Source organism: Zea mays, unplaced genomic scaffold, assembly GCF_902167145.1.
Source record: "Zea mays cultivar B73 unplaced genomic scaffold, Zm-B73-REFERENCE-NAM-5.0 scaffold_49, whole genome shotgun sequence".
NCBI lineage: Eukaryota > Viridiplantae > Streptophyta > Magnoliopsida > Poales > Poaceae > Zea > Zea mays.
Genome location: NW_023367135.1, coordinates 103561 through 114390, shown reverse-complemented (window position 1 = coordinate 114390; position 10830 = coordinate 103561). Strand labels below are relative to the sequence as shown.

General features: G+C 44.5%; 1 non-coding gene across 1 annotated transcript; it reads right to left on the bottom strand.

The window, feature by feature from the left end:
• Positions 1–4792: 4792 nt before the first annotated feature.
• On the bottom strand, positions 4793–4865 carry TRNAK-UUU (transfer RNA lysine (anticodon UUU)). Its single transcript has one exon. It is a non-coding gene; the product is annotated as a tRNA-Lys (tRNA).
• Between the last annotated feature and the right edge of the window lie 5965 nt (positions 4866–10830).

Here is a 10830-nt window from a genome sequence, read left to right as displayed (position 1 = left end):
AGTTTATGAAGTAAAGAAAGAATGAGTTAAAGTAGGTGTACTTTTGACATATTCACAAAGAGTATCAACCAATAGGAAAGGAATAGGCGGCTAGGAGTTTGTTGCTTGGGACGACTATCATCTATCTGTCTTAGGTTATGTATTCCTTTAGTGATTGGAATAGGACGAGGAGTCTAACTAAGGAGTATAATGGAATTGCTTGTCAACCATAGGCTTCTTCTACGGAGCTTAGGAGAACTAGAATCTGAGGAAAAGAAGAAATGTCTATCCTTGGGGATAGAGCAAGGTCCTATAGCGAGACATTCTTTCTCTTCCGAAATCGTAATGGGTTAGATAAGTTCCTGCCTCAACAGTCCGGATTGAAGTCTGGTCAAGAGAAGAGGTTCGGTCAAGGGTGAAGGAGTCGAATTAGAATACCGTTGAGATGACTAAGCACCCATTCCATGTCAGAGTTTTTTAAGAAAGCTCTAAGCCCAGTTGAAGCTTAAAGCAAAGATAGGATTGAGCTAGAAAAGGCTTTTTTGAATGTAGGGCGAACCCCCCTCCCCTAGTCATCGAGGAGGGGAGGTAGCTTATTGACCAACTGTATAGGGTAGGCAGGCTGAGTTCCCTTTCGCTTGATGCAATGTCAATTCTAAATCAAGCAATTGATGGAATCAAAAGAGGGAACGAAAGTAAATGAGAAATTACTTTTCACTCGGAATTCTTTATTCATTTGAAAATGAGACTCTCACTCGCCTTTTTCTTTTCTTATCCCCTAATCTACTACTTCAAAGCAGTGTTTCTGCAGTGTTCCTAAGATGAGCTATGTCTGGTTTAGTGTCAACTAATCTTTAACCCTTTGATGGTAGAGGGGAGTAACTCGCTTTTAGCCCTCTACAACTGAAGTTCTCATGTACTTAAATAACAAACAAGATTGAATAGGCCACAAGGCCAGAGAAAAGGTAGGTTAATTGTTCTAGGATTGGTTGTCTCATTGACAAGTGATGGGAGTATCAGGGTTTCGATACCCATGGCAACGTGGAACAAGCGAAAGAAAGAGCCATGAAAGCCTAAACCTGAACTGCAGATCCTAGAAGAAAGGTAGCGTAGTCTTGTGGAAATATGCCCATAAGAATTCCAAGAACAATCAAATAAGTAGTGAATTCCCATAAGGAAGAGAAGACACCCTAAACTCTAAAGTACTAACTAAACTAGATCTAGATAAAGTACTGACTAAACTAGATAGGCCCTAGCCTTCGCTAGGTTAGGGTTGCGATTGTGATAATCCGGGTCAGTCGAGGCTGGTAAAGTAACTAAGTTGCAAAGAAAACCTCAGATAGACTAGCTTAGGAAATGGTGAAGCTTTAGAATTACCAATGGATAAACTGATATGGGACTGAAACCGATTTCCATAGTTCTGAGGCATGGGAGAAGTGGATTCAATGGGGATGATGATGGCCCGAGATAAGAATGGGAAGTTGATCAAGAGTGCTGGCCGTGTTGATGCCGTTGAGTTGCCAGAGAAGAGTTCATTGCCCTAACGGGAATTTGCAGAAATTCTGCGATACCTGATACTTGAAACTCGATCTATTTCACCGTACTTCTACTAATACTAAAGCTAAGCCTAATATTGCAATGAAGCTAAGAATGAGTCAGTTGTGCTACTGCTTCCATTCCTCGCATTCAGCTTGAAGAGCCATATTGAACAACTATAAAGAGCATCTACCACTGCTCGGATTAGCCTCCCTCCTATCATTCTCATAAGGATTGGCTTCCGCTTACTTTAGGTCTTGACTTCCTATCGGGATAGACAGCTCAGATTACATGCTTTAGATTGAAGCTACTGCTCCTCTTTCTTTCATTATCTCTTATTCTGCATCCTATCCACCATAGAATACTCTCTTCCAGTCCTTTGATCATATAGCCATCCATCTTTCATCAATGAAATTGTTCCGTATGGGTAGCAAATAAACATATCAGAAGAGCCAACCCGAAAGCACTTGCTTCAAAGAAGAAGCTGTTACCAAGAAATTCCTGTTTCAAGTCTGTATATCTCGATAGAACCAATTCCAATCCAGGTAGTGTGAACAGAGGATGTGGAAGTTCTGTTTCCTTGCCTTGGCTCTAGAAGTCAAGTCCTGTCGGCGGACATAAGACGGAACCCCGGTGGTTTGAAGGCACGTAGCCACTGTGTCTAAGATTGAGCAGGCGGGTACGGTTTCGGAAATGACATATTGAATAGGTCTGTATACCCTCAAGGGAGTTCGTTCCATAGAGATCTGCCTTCTAAAAAGCTTTGCTCATTCTGCAAACTACTCCCACCAGTCACTGAGCTAGAGACTGGCACGAGATGTTGTGTTGGTTTATTAGAACCATACCAAGTTCCTAAGATTACAAGATTCATAACTAGCGTGATCAACGAGACCTCCTCGACATTATAAGGTTCTCAATCAGTTCAGTAAAGTACGAGCGCCAGGATAGATTCCTTCTCACTAATAAGCTCCTGCGGCCAGAAAACTCATTTTTGCGGGATTGTTAACCCCTTTCTGAACCAACCTTTGGAAAGCTCTTCGCAGCATGGAAATATTCACCCGAGACTGAAATGGAGGCATAAGTAGGCCAGCTTACACTAAATGCTCCGGATATTCTTATATCAATCCTAAAAACGAACTGTTGATGTGTAAGCCAACACCTTGTGAACGTCGTATACTCGGTAGTGACAGTTGGAAAGCTAGCAAGCAAGTCAATAAAATAGGAATGCCCCTTCCAACCTCAAAAACCTTTGAAAGCTGGTGAATTACATCTAGCTAGCCGGGAAAGCATTCCCCTCCTACGACTAGGATAGTGCTATTAGTAAGTATTCGTCCCTCCGCTAACTAAACAGCTCACAGTTCTCTATCAGTCCCTAAGCCTATGCCTTCTTCTGTCAATCTTGTACTTACTGTGAAGTACAGCAAGGCAAGAAGATTCCCAATAAAGTCCAATGCGTCCTCTCATGCGTGACATACATTCCAAGCCCAGACATGTTGTACCTTAGGGCTGAACAACTAGTAATGCAATCAGACTCTTGAGCCCAGTTCCTAGTAAATGCTTTAGGCCCGGGACCTAAACAAGATGCCCAAATAAGAACATCCACGCCCATACTTTATATATATTATATATATATAGTGGAAAAAGCCCATACTTTAGAGTTACTGCTTCAGGATAGCTATTCCTCTCCGACTTACTTTTCTGATCTGAGATAGGGTTACCCCGGTACTATCAATAGCGAAGTAACTGATTGCTTGGGAGCATTTGTTGGCATGTCATAGAGAGCCAATCAGAGAGTGCAAGTACGAGTTCAATTTTCCATGTGATGAGTAGCGGCGGTATCACATAAAGAGACAGGCTCCACAAGAACATTCGTTCCTAGGTGCATGACTTGGAGGGGAGCTCCTTCTTGCTAAGAGTGCCAGTGGATTCTCCTCCTATTCCTCGACTCTTTATTAAGGAGACAGACCGGTAATCTCGCTTCTGATAAAAGATCGGCTATTCCCCTAAGAAAGCAAAGGGGTATTCTTCCTTCATAGATTCCCGATGCCGAGCTACTCTTGATAGGCTTTCCAAGACCAAGTTTATAGAATGATCCCTTGCACATTGAGCAAGACAGTGTATTCTTTAGGTTGGAGTAAGATCAATGGAGCCGAAAGTAAAGCATCGGTAGTGAGGCTTTCCTCCATGAGGAATTAATCCTTTGGTCGTCAATGGGAACTTTAAGACGAGAGCCAATGTGTCCAAACTTCCGGCTGAATTGTTGCTTTCTAGTGGCCGACCATCCTTTCCAGACCTTCTCTAGAGCTCTTCAATCCTTCCTCCTAAGATAAGATAAGATAAGATCCAGGCTAACTTTTTCAAGCAATGGAATGACTGGTAGGCGATCTCAGGCTCGCTCGTCGTTGGGTAGTTTCCGATAGTTCTATCACCATTCCAGGCTCTTCGCATATAGAGAACTCGAAGGTGGTCGATGTAATAGAGCAGGCCTGAGGCCATTACGTACTTTCTTTGTTTAAGTTATTATTGAGAGGGTCTTTCAATGATAGCTATACACAATGAGCGCTGTTTTCTACATGCGAGATGAGAGCGGATAAGGCTAAAAAGAGAAAAAGCAGGGCTTGGCTTATTCTATTCATCTGCACCACCTGACAGAGATTCTTTCACAGCCTCGTTCAGCTAGTAGAATTCTTTATAGATCTCGTTCTTTTCACTTTCTGGGCTGAGACCGTCCAATTTCATTCTTGCCTGGGATCGGAACTCACACTCGATCCCTACTCTTTCCTCGTACTTCACAGGTTTTCGAGGCCGAGGGTGAACTGGACTCGCATTCACTTGCTGGGAAAAAGAGAGTGGATCAGGCTACGACTGAGGCTGAGGATAGGTCACAGGACGGATGAGGTAAAGTATTCCAAAACGGAGGATTCCAACCCGAGGAAGTAGGTCAACCACCTGCTCCGTGGAAGTAGTTAGGGGATAAGCCCAAGGAGGATAGGCCTATGGGATTTCCACAATGAGTCCTAGTACCAGGTAGGTTAAGGCGTAATAAGTCAAAGAGGTCTTAGCGGAACTCGATAAAAAGGAGGGATGTGACTCATCAAAGGAAGTTGCCGACTCGGGTAGGTAAGCAAGAAAGTAGACTCCTTCATCGGCCAGGGTACTCCTGAAATCTATCTCAGTAGGGAAAAGAGGAGTTATGGTATAGAGAATTCTGACCTAAATGGATGCATTGATTAGGGTCTTTGTCCCGCATCCTTACGAATACAAGAGTGGTTTTTTTTGGGTATAGCAGGACTTGAACCTGCGACCATTAGGTTAAAAGCCCAATGCTCTACCAACTGAGCTATACACCCTATTTTACAAGAAGGCTTGGTGCGGAAAAGAAAAGAGGGTGGCCTGGCCCCTTTTCTTCTTATCATATCACAAGGGCGCGGCTCTGTATGGGGCTCGTACTGCGGAGCAAGTCTGGGAGTCCTTTCCACTCATTGAGGATTCTATCTAAAAAAGAAGGTCAACGGGGGAGACTACAGTAGCTCGAACTCAGACTATCTACGAAAAAGCTAAAACTCCCTTGTCTTCAACTATGAACTTACATCTATCGATAACACGGGCTTCTTAGGTCAATCACATCCCCAGGAACTTCTAACTGGCCTAGCAAGGACGGGCATCTTTCATCAATTGATTCGATTTAACGAGAGGCTCGGAGATGGTATACGTAGAATAGGGGAAAGTAAAGACAAACTTCGGTCAATTTACGTTTTCAAAACTACAGCTATCTTGCCTAGAGTCCCAGAGCTTAACGGAACTCTTGTTTACTATAAGAATAAGAATAAGAATAAGAGCCCACCGCTTTAGAAGTGCTTTCCTCTCTCTTTCTTTCGAACCATAAACTCCGAAGCGGTTTCACTTTACCATACTGGAGAAGGGCTTCACTCGCGCCTTGGGGACTGAACTAGAGTACAGAACTAGCTTCCTCTGTACATATTGTTTTCGGGTAATAATACTATCATTGAGAAAGAATAGATAACGACTATCAGGCATATGACTGATTTCTATATGGGTGTGGGCTCATACTCTCATTTTATCCTTGCTCGCGGAATACGTCACTTAAAATAAGCTATTGACGTCTTAGTTCCGACCTTGTCTCCTTTCTTTCTTTTGTTCACCGGTGCAAGGCAAGGGCGGAGCTCTCTTATGTTCATCTTCCACGCCTGTCTGCATCCCAAGCACTAAATGAGTGAAATCCAATCCCGGAAAAAGGCTCTCTTGCATCTTTTGCTTCCCCACCCGGCCTCTATTCTAGATTCACCGTCTTCGGATGCATCAGTTTATTATGCTTATGCCTAATCTTAATACTGGCTAGTTACTTCAATTACCTTACCCCTCCTTTTAAGGAGGTTTCAGAGCACCCAGTCACAGCTCGTCACAAGAAATGATGGTCGAGTCCCCGTGCATGAAGTCAGTGGATTCGAGTGAACTGACCGTACTACAAATCGACATACTTGAGGAAGCTTCTTACTAAACCAAAGAAAGGGCAGCTCCAGTTGTGTTGTCGATTCCCTTCTCCCGAGAGCTTTCACACTATACTTCTACGAGTACGAGAAGGTTTTATTGAAAACGTTCGAAAACCATAGGGAAAGTAACAAATCTTTCTTGGCACGTGCCCCTGCTCCTGGTCTTCGAACTAGTCATTAATGGTCGGCAACATAGGTACCCTTTTTCGGTATGCGTTGCGAACACTTTCATTTTTAGCGTCTCATCTTCTCTGGAGAAGCTCAAATCGAACGGATAGAGCAGATGGTCCAACTACAGAACTTCTTCTTTTTCATTACTTCCATGGTCGTGCCCCGTGGCACGGCAGCACCCGTACTATTGAAATGGTTCGTCAGTAGAGATGTTCCCACTGGTGCCTCTTCTTCCAATGGTACTATAATTCCTATTCCTATCTCTTTATTCCCTTTTTTGGTCTATCTACATTCAAGGAAATTCATACGCTCCATGGACAGAGCAAAAAGTGGAGTGTTGGTCAAAGCAAGCCGCCCTATTCTATTACCAGACAAAATTGGGAGAAGCTCATCCGCTAGAAATGCTTTATTTCGTTTCGTTCCCGTTCTTCATTTCCTTATTATCGAATCCATGGGGGACTTGTCATATTTAGAATCTTTCTGCGGTCTGCTCTGTTTACAATTCTTTCGTACTCTCTTCTCTTTACCACGCGATAGGTCAGCGAAGCGTGAGCGGGCGCTCCGAAGTAAAGGCCAAACACTTCGGCCTAAGGGGAATGAGCAACAAAATGACAAGATGAGGTGCCCCGGGCACCCCCATATAGAAAGAAGGGTCGAAGGTTTTGGGCCTGTAGCTTTCCCCGCCCCCCCCTCGTCGAGTGGTGCTTGTTTGGGGGGTGTGCCACCTGAAATCGGGCTTGAAGCTCTCGCCTTACCAACGAGCCGACTGTTGATGGCTGTTGGTCACGACTACTACAAAAAAGTGAAGATGAATCTTTCTATTTCACATGGAGGAGTGTGCATCTTTATGTTGGGTGTTCTTCTGTCGTGCGACCCGATGGCTTATGTGCGACCTGTGGCCCACGCCTCCTATTCTATTTGTTCAGGGCGGGCGGCGTGAACTCTGATTCGATCCGGGTATTCAATCCCGCCGCTGAGATGCTCAGTTGACTCCTTAACCTTGATAGGAAGATGGCTTATTCCTAAATTCGTGCATAAGGGTAAGGAACTTTGGATGAATTAATGCGAATGGGTGTAAGCCTCGCAGCTCGGAAACACCCAGTGCTGACCACACTGAGAGACACGAAAGCGCAGGTAATGCCAGTTGGCGAAGTGGCGTTAAGCATCCCTAGCGGTACGCAAAGAGAGGTCGTGATGATATCATCTACGTCCGTACCGCTCCTCGTGGAGTAGATCCCGCATCCAACCAACCCTTTTTTTACCAGGGAACGGGAGAATTCCCACTACCGCAGGCAGGCCAGCCGGGCCGTGAGCGCGGTGGGAACGGGCTTCCCAAAAAGCGAGCCCCGGCCCGGGTCAGCATAGAATGGGGGGGGGGACGGCCCTAATGTTGTGTTGGCCGGGTTGCGGGCGGATAAAAGCGGACGTGGGGACTCGGGTCGGGGCACAGCGTAACTAAGATAAGAGAGCCATTCCATTTAGTGCGAGACAGAATGGGCGGGCACAAGCGGTCTGGTGTCCGAGCCGATTGGTCAGACGACGACTACTGCACATATTATATTAGCCGCCTATCCCGGAATGGACTGGGATGGAAACGCGAAGCAACAAGCAAGGGATGAGCGCTTTGTTGCTAAAGCGCATACGTTTTCTTGGTTTGTTTTTTGGGGGTGGGGCAATAAGCTTGCTTCTTCACAAGCTTATCCCCGCCCCCTTTCCTGTCCGTCCCGACCGGCAGCAGTTGGGTCTCCCCATCTCTCCTCAACTTCCCCGGTCTTCGGCCCGAGCTGTATGAGGCAGAAACTCGTCCCACGTACGGTTCGGAGGCCGAGCCCCACCCCTGCAATAATGGTGCAGCTTAGGTCAACTAATACGAATAAGATACAGTTCACTCAACGATTGCCTTTGGGTCCCGAACTCCATATGGGGAAGGAACGTTGTTGTTTGCGAGGTCTCGATCATTTACATGGACCCACTTCTCATTCCATTTGTGGGAATTTTATGATTTATAAACCGTCCCCAACGAGCGAAAGGTTCATGTTTGAACATGATGAATCACTTCGTGCCGACCTGTTGCCCATAAACTTTCCTGCCTCATATGAGAATGGAAAACTGGAAGATTTTCTGATGAAGAATCACGAACATAAGAATTTCTGGTTTAGCATGTTCCCAGAAAGAAGATACTACTGGTCGCGAGAAACGAGGAGCACGACTGAAGTGGCTATACATACAAATCCATTGACGGATCTATATGCTCCGATTGGAACTGGAAGTTCCAGAACTGGCGGCTGGTATACCACCATAATGAAATTGCCTTTTATTTTTAGTATTCGGATAGGATTTCTGTTGGCTTCATCGGGAGGCTCGCGTAGTTTGTTACGTCAACTCCAAAAGGATAAGTTGCATTGGAATCGAGAAAGTTTCGTTCATAATTGCATAAAAGGAGTCAAAATAGTGGCTGCGGCGCGTCGAGGGTTGATATCGAATAACCTTTCGAGCCTTCCCCAATGGATCTCTATCCTCCTTTGAAACCAGTAGAAGTTCACTGACCATCCCTGTCAAACATAACCCAAGGTAGGATCGAGAGGAGAAGAATAGGACTCTTGCTAGTATCATAACCTCTCGATGGGAGAATGAAACCATTAGATTAGTGGAAAGAAGAAAGAATGGGAAGAAAGCAGCCATGGGCAAGCTTTAATTAATATAAATAAGTAGGAGTTACAGCCTTTAAATTAGAGTGAAACGAGCCTTTGACGTAGTCAGAAATTCTACTGCCCTTTCTCTTCTTTCTTTTTTATTTTTTATTCTAGTTTTTTATACTATACGTATAATCACCTTTCCGGGGAAGGGGTAACATAGACGGAGGCACATGTAGACAGATACAGACTTTTGAAATCTTTTGCCTAAGCGAAGTAGATAAGTATGAGGGAAGAAGTATTTTATTGTCCAGCATGATCGGTTTCATAAGTCCAGTTGTGCCAGAAGCTAGAGTTGCCTTTATTAGTGGATAAGGGTGGGTTAGGCATGACATTCTTAATCGTAGACAAGGCGCGCTGCGGAAGAGCTTGATTGCTAACTAATTGCTTGCTTTTAACCAGTGACTGACTTACACGGCTACTACTTTCCTGAGTACCGCTTCAGAATCGTTCCTACTTTCCTTTTTAAAGGTCTTCCTCTCTCTACTAGGATTGACTCGCTTAGAAGTCGAGGGGGTCCCATTTCCATTCCTTTGCCAAAGACCCTAACGACAGCTTGAACTACCTCAAAGATTTGTCTCATTGATCCGAAAAGAAAGGAAAGAAGAGGATTCCTGGGAAGGATAGAGTATATCAGCAGGTTCATCGCACAGCTCACTCCAAAAAGGATTTGAGTGGAAGGTTGAGCGCCCCTTAACGTTTAGAAGTATCCTTTTTTCAACGGTTAGAAACCTTTCTATTCTAAGACGGCTAGGCTAAGTCGAGGGCAGACACAACAGGTCACGAAGAGCTAGAGGATATAGAATTCCTATTTACCGGGAAGAAAAGCGGAAGGAAACATCGGCTCTTCCGAGATCTTATGTAAGGAATACTAGTTCTCTAAAAAGTAGAGCTAAAAGATCTTCAAGAAATGTCTTTCCCGCGGAAGACTCTAACTCCTCATAGCATTACGCTAATCCGCAAATATCGAATGATGCTTCGACAGATTCAGTCATCCATTCAGCTTTGAAATCGGAGACAAGGAAAACTACTTCATAGAAATAGAAATAGAAGCGCCGCGGATCAATATAGAGATGCGAACCAATATCCTTTTCCTGGTGGACTCTGAAGTACTCGTCTTTTGCACAAGGCCTCGTGTCAAATAACATCCAACCACGTCCACGTCCTCCTACCTCGCCCATTTGCGGAGATCATCTACATTTTGCTTCGTGTCGAGCTCTAATCCAAACGTTTTCCTTCGGGAGGGCATTGCTGCTTTCTTTCTGTAGTGAGGCTGGCTCTTAAAAATGAGCTAAACTCTGATAGATTTAAAGGTAAATTTAGGTATTCTTATCTTATATGTATCGAGTGATTGTGAAGCGCATTCAACGCGCTAGATATGAACAAGGCTTGTTAGCATTGGCACGTGCATATGTTGGGTATGATATTTACTTTCCAGCATTGATTTATTTTAGAGGGCGCATCTATCGTGCAGGAATACTACACTTTCACGAGCGGGACTTTGCTAAATGTCTAATATCTTTTCCTATTGGTAGTGGTGATGTTAAGTTCACAGGAAAAGAAGACAAGGAAGAAGCTACTACTTATATGATTGAGCAAGCTGTGGGTTTCCATCATCATTTGGCTTTGCCCTTCCTCCTCGTTTTTCTTTGAGATTGGCAATCTTATCCACTTTTTTACTTTGCTCCACACAGATGAAGGCAAGCTTGTCTTCGCTCTATCTTACCAGGAAAGTAGGAAATACACACCCCTGTTGGTTAAAGCAGACTCGTATGCCTATTCTGATGCGGAGGGATCAGCCACCTCTTTCTGTTCGAAAGATTCCAGACCTGACTTAAAGCCCTCTTTCACAAGACATTTGGTTGATCAGGATTTGGTAAACCTAGAGATCTGATTCTGGGATAGGGTAAATCTGTTCTTTCTGCTTCTGCCTATGCTTG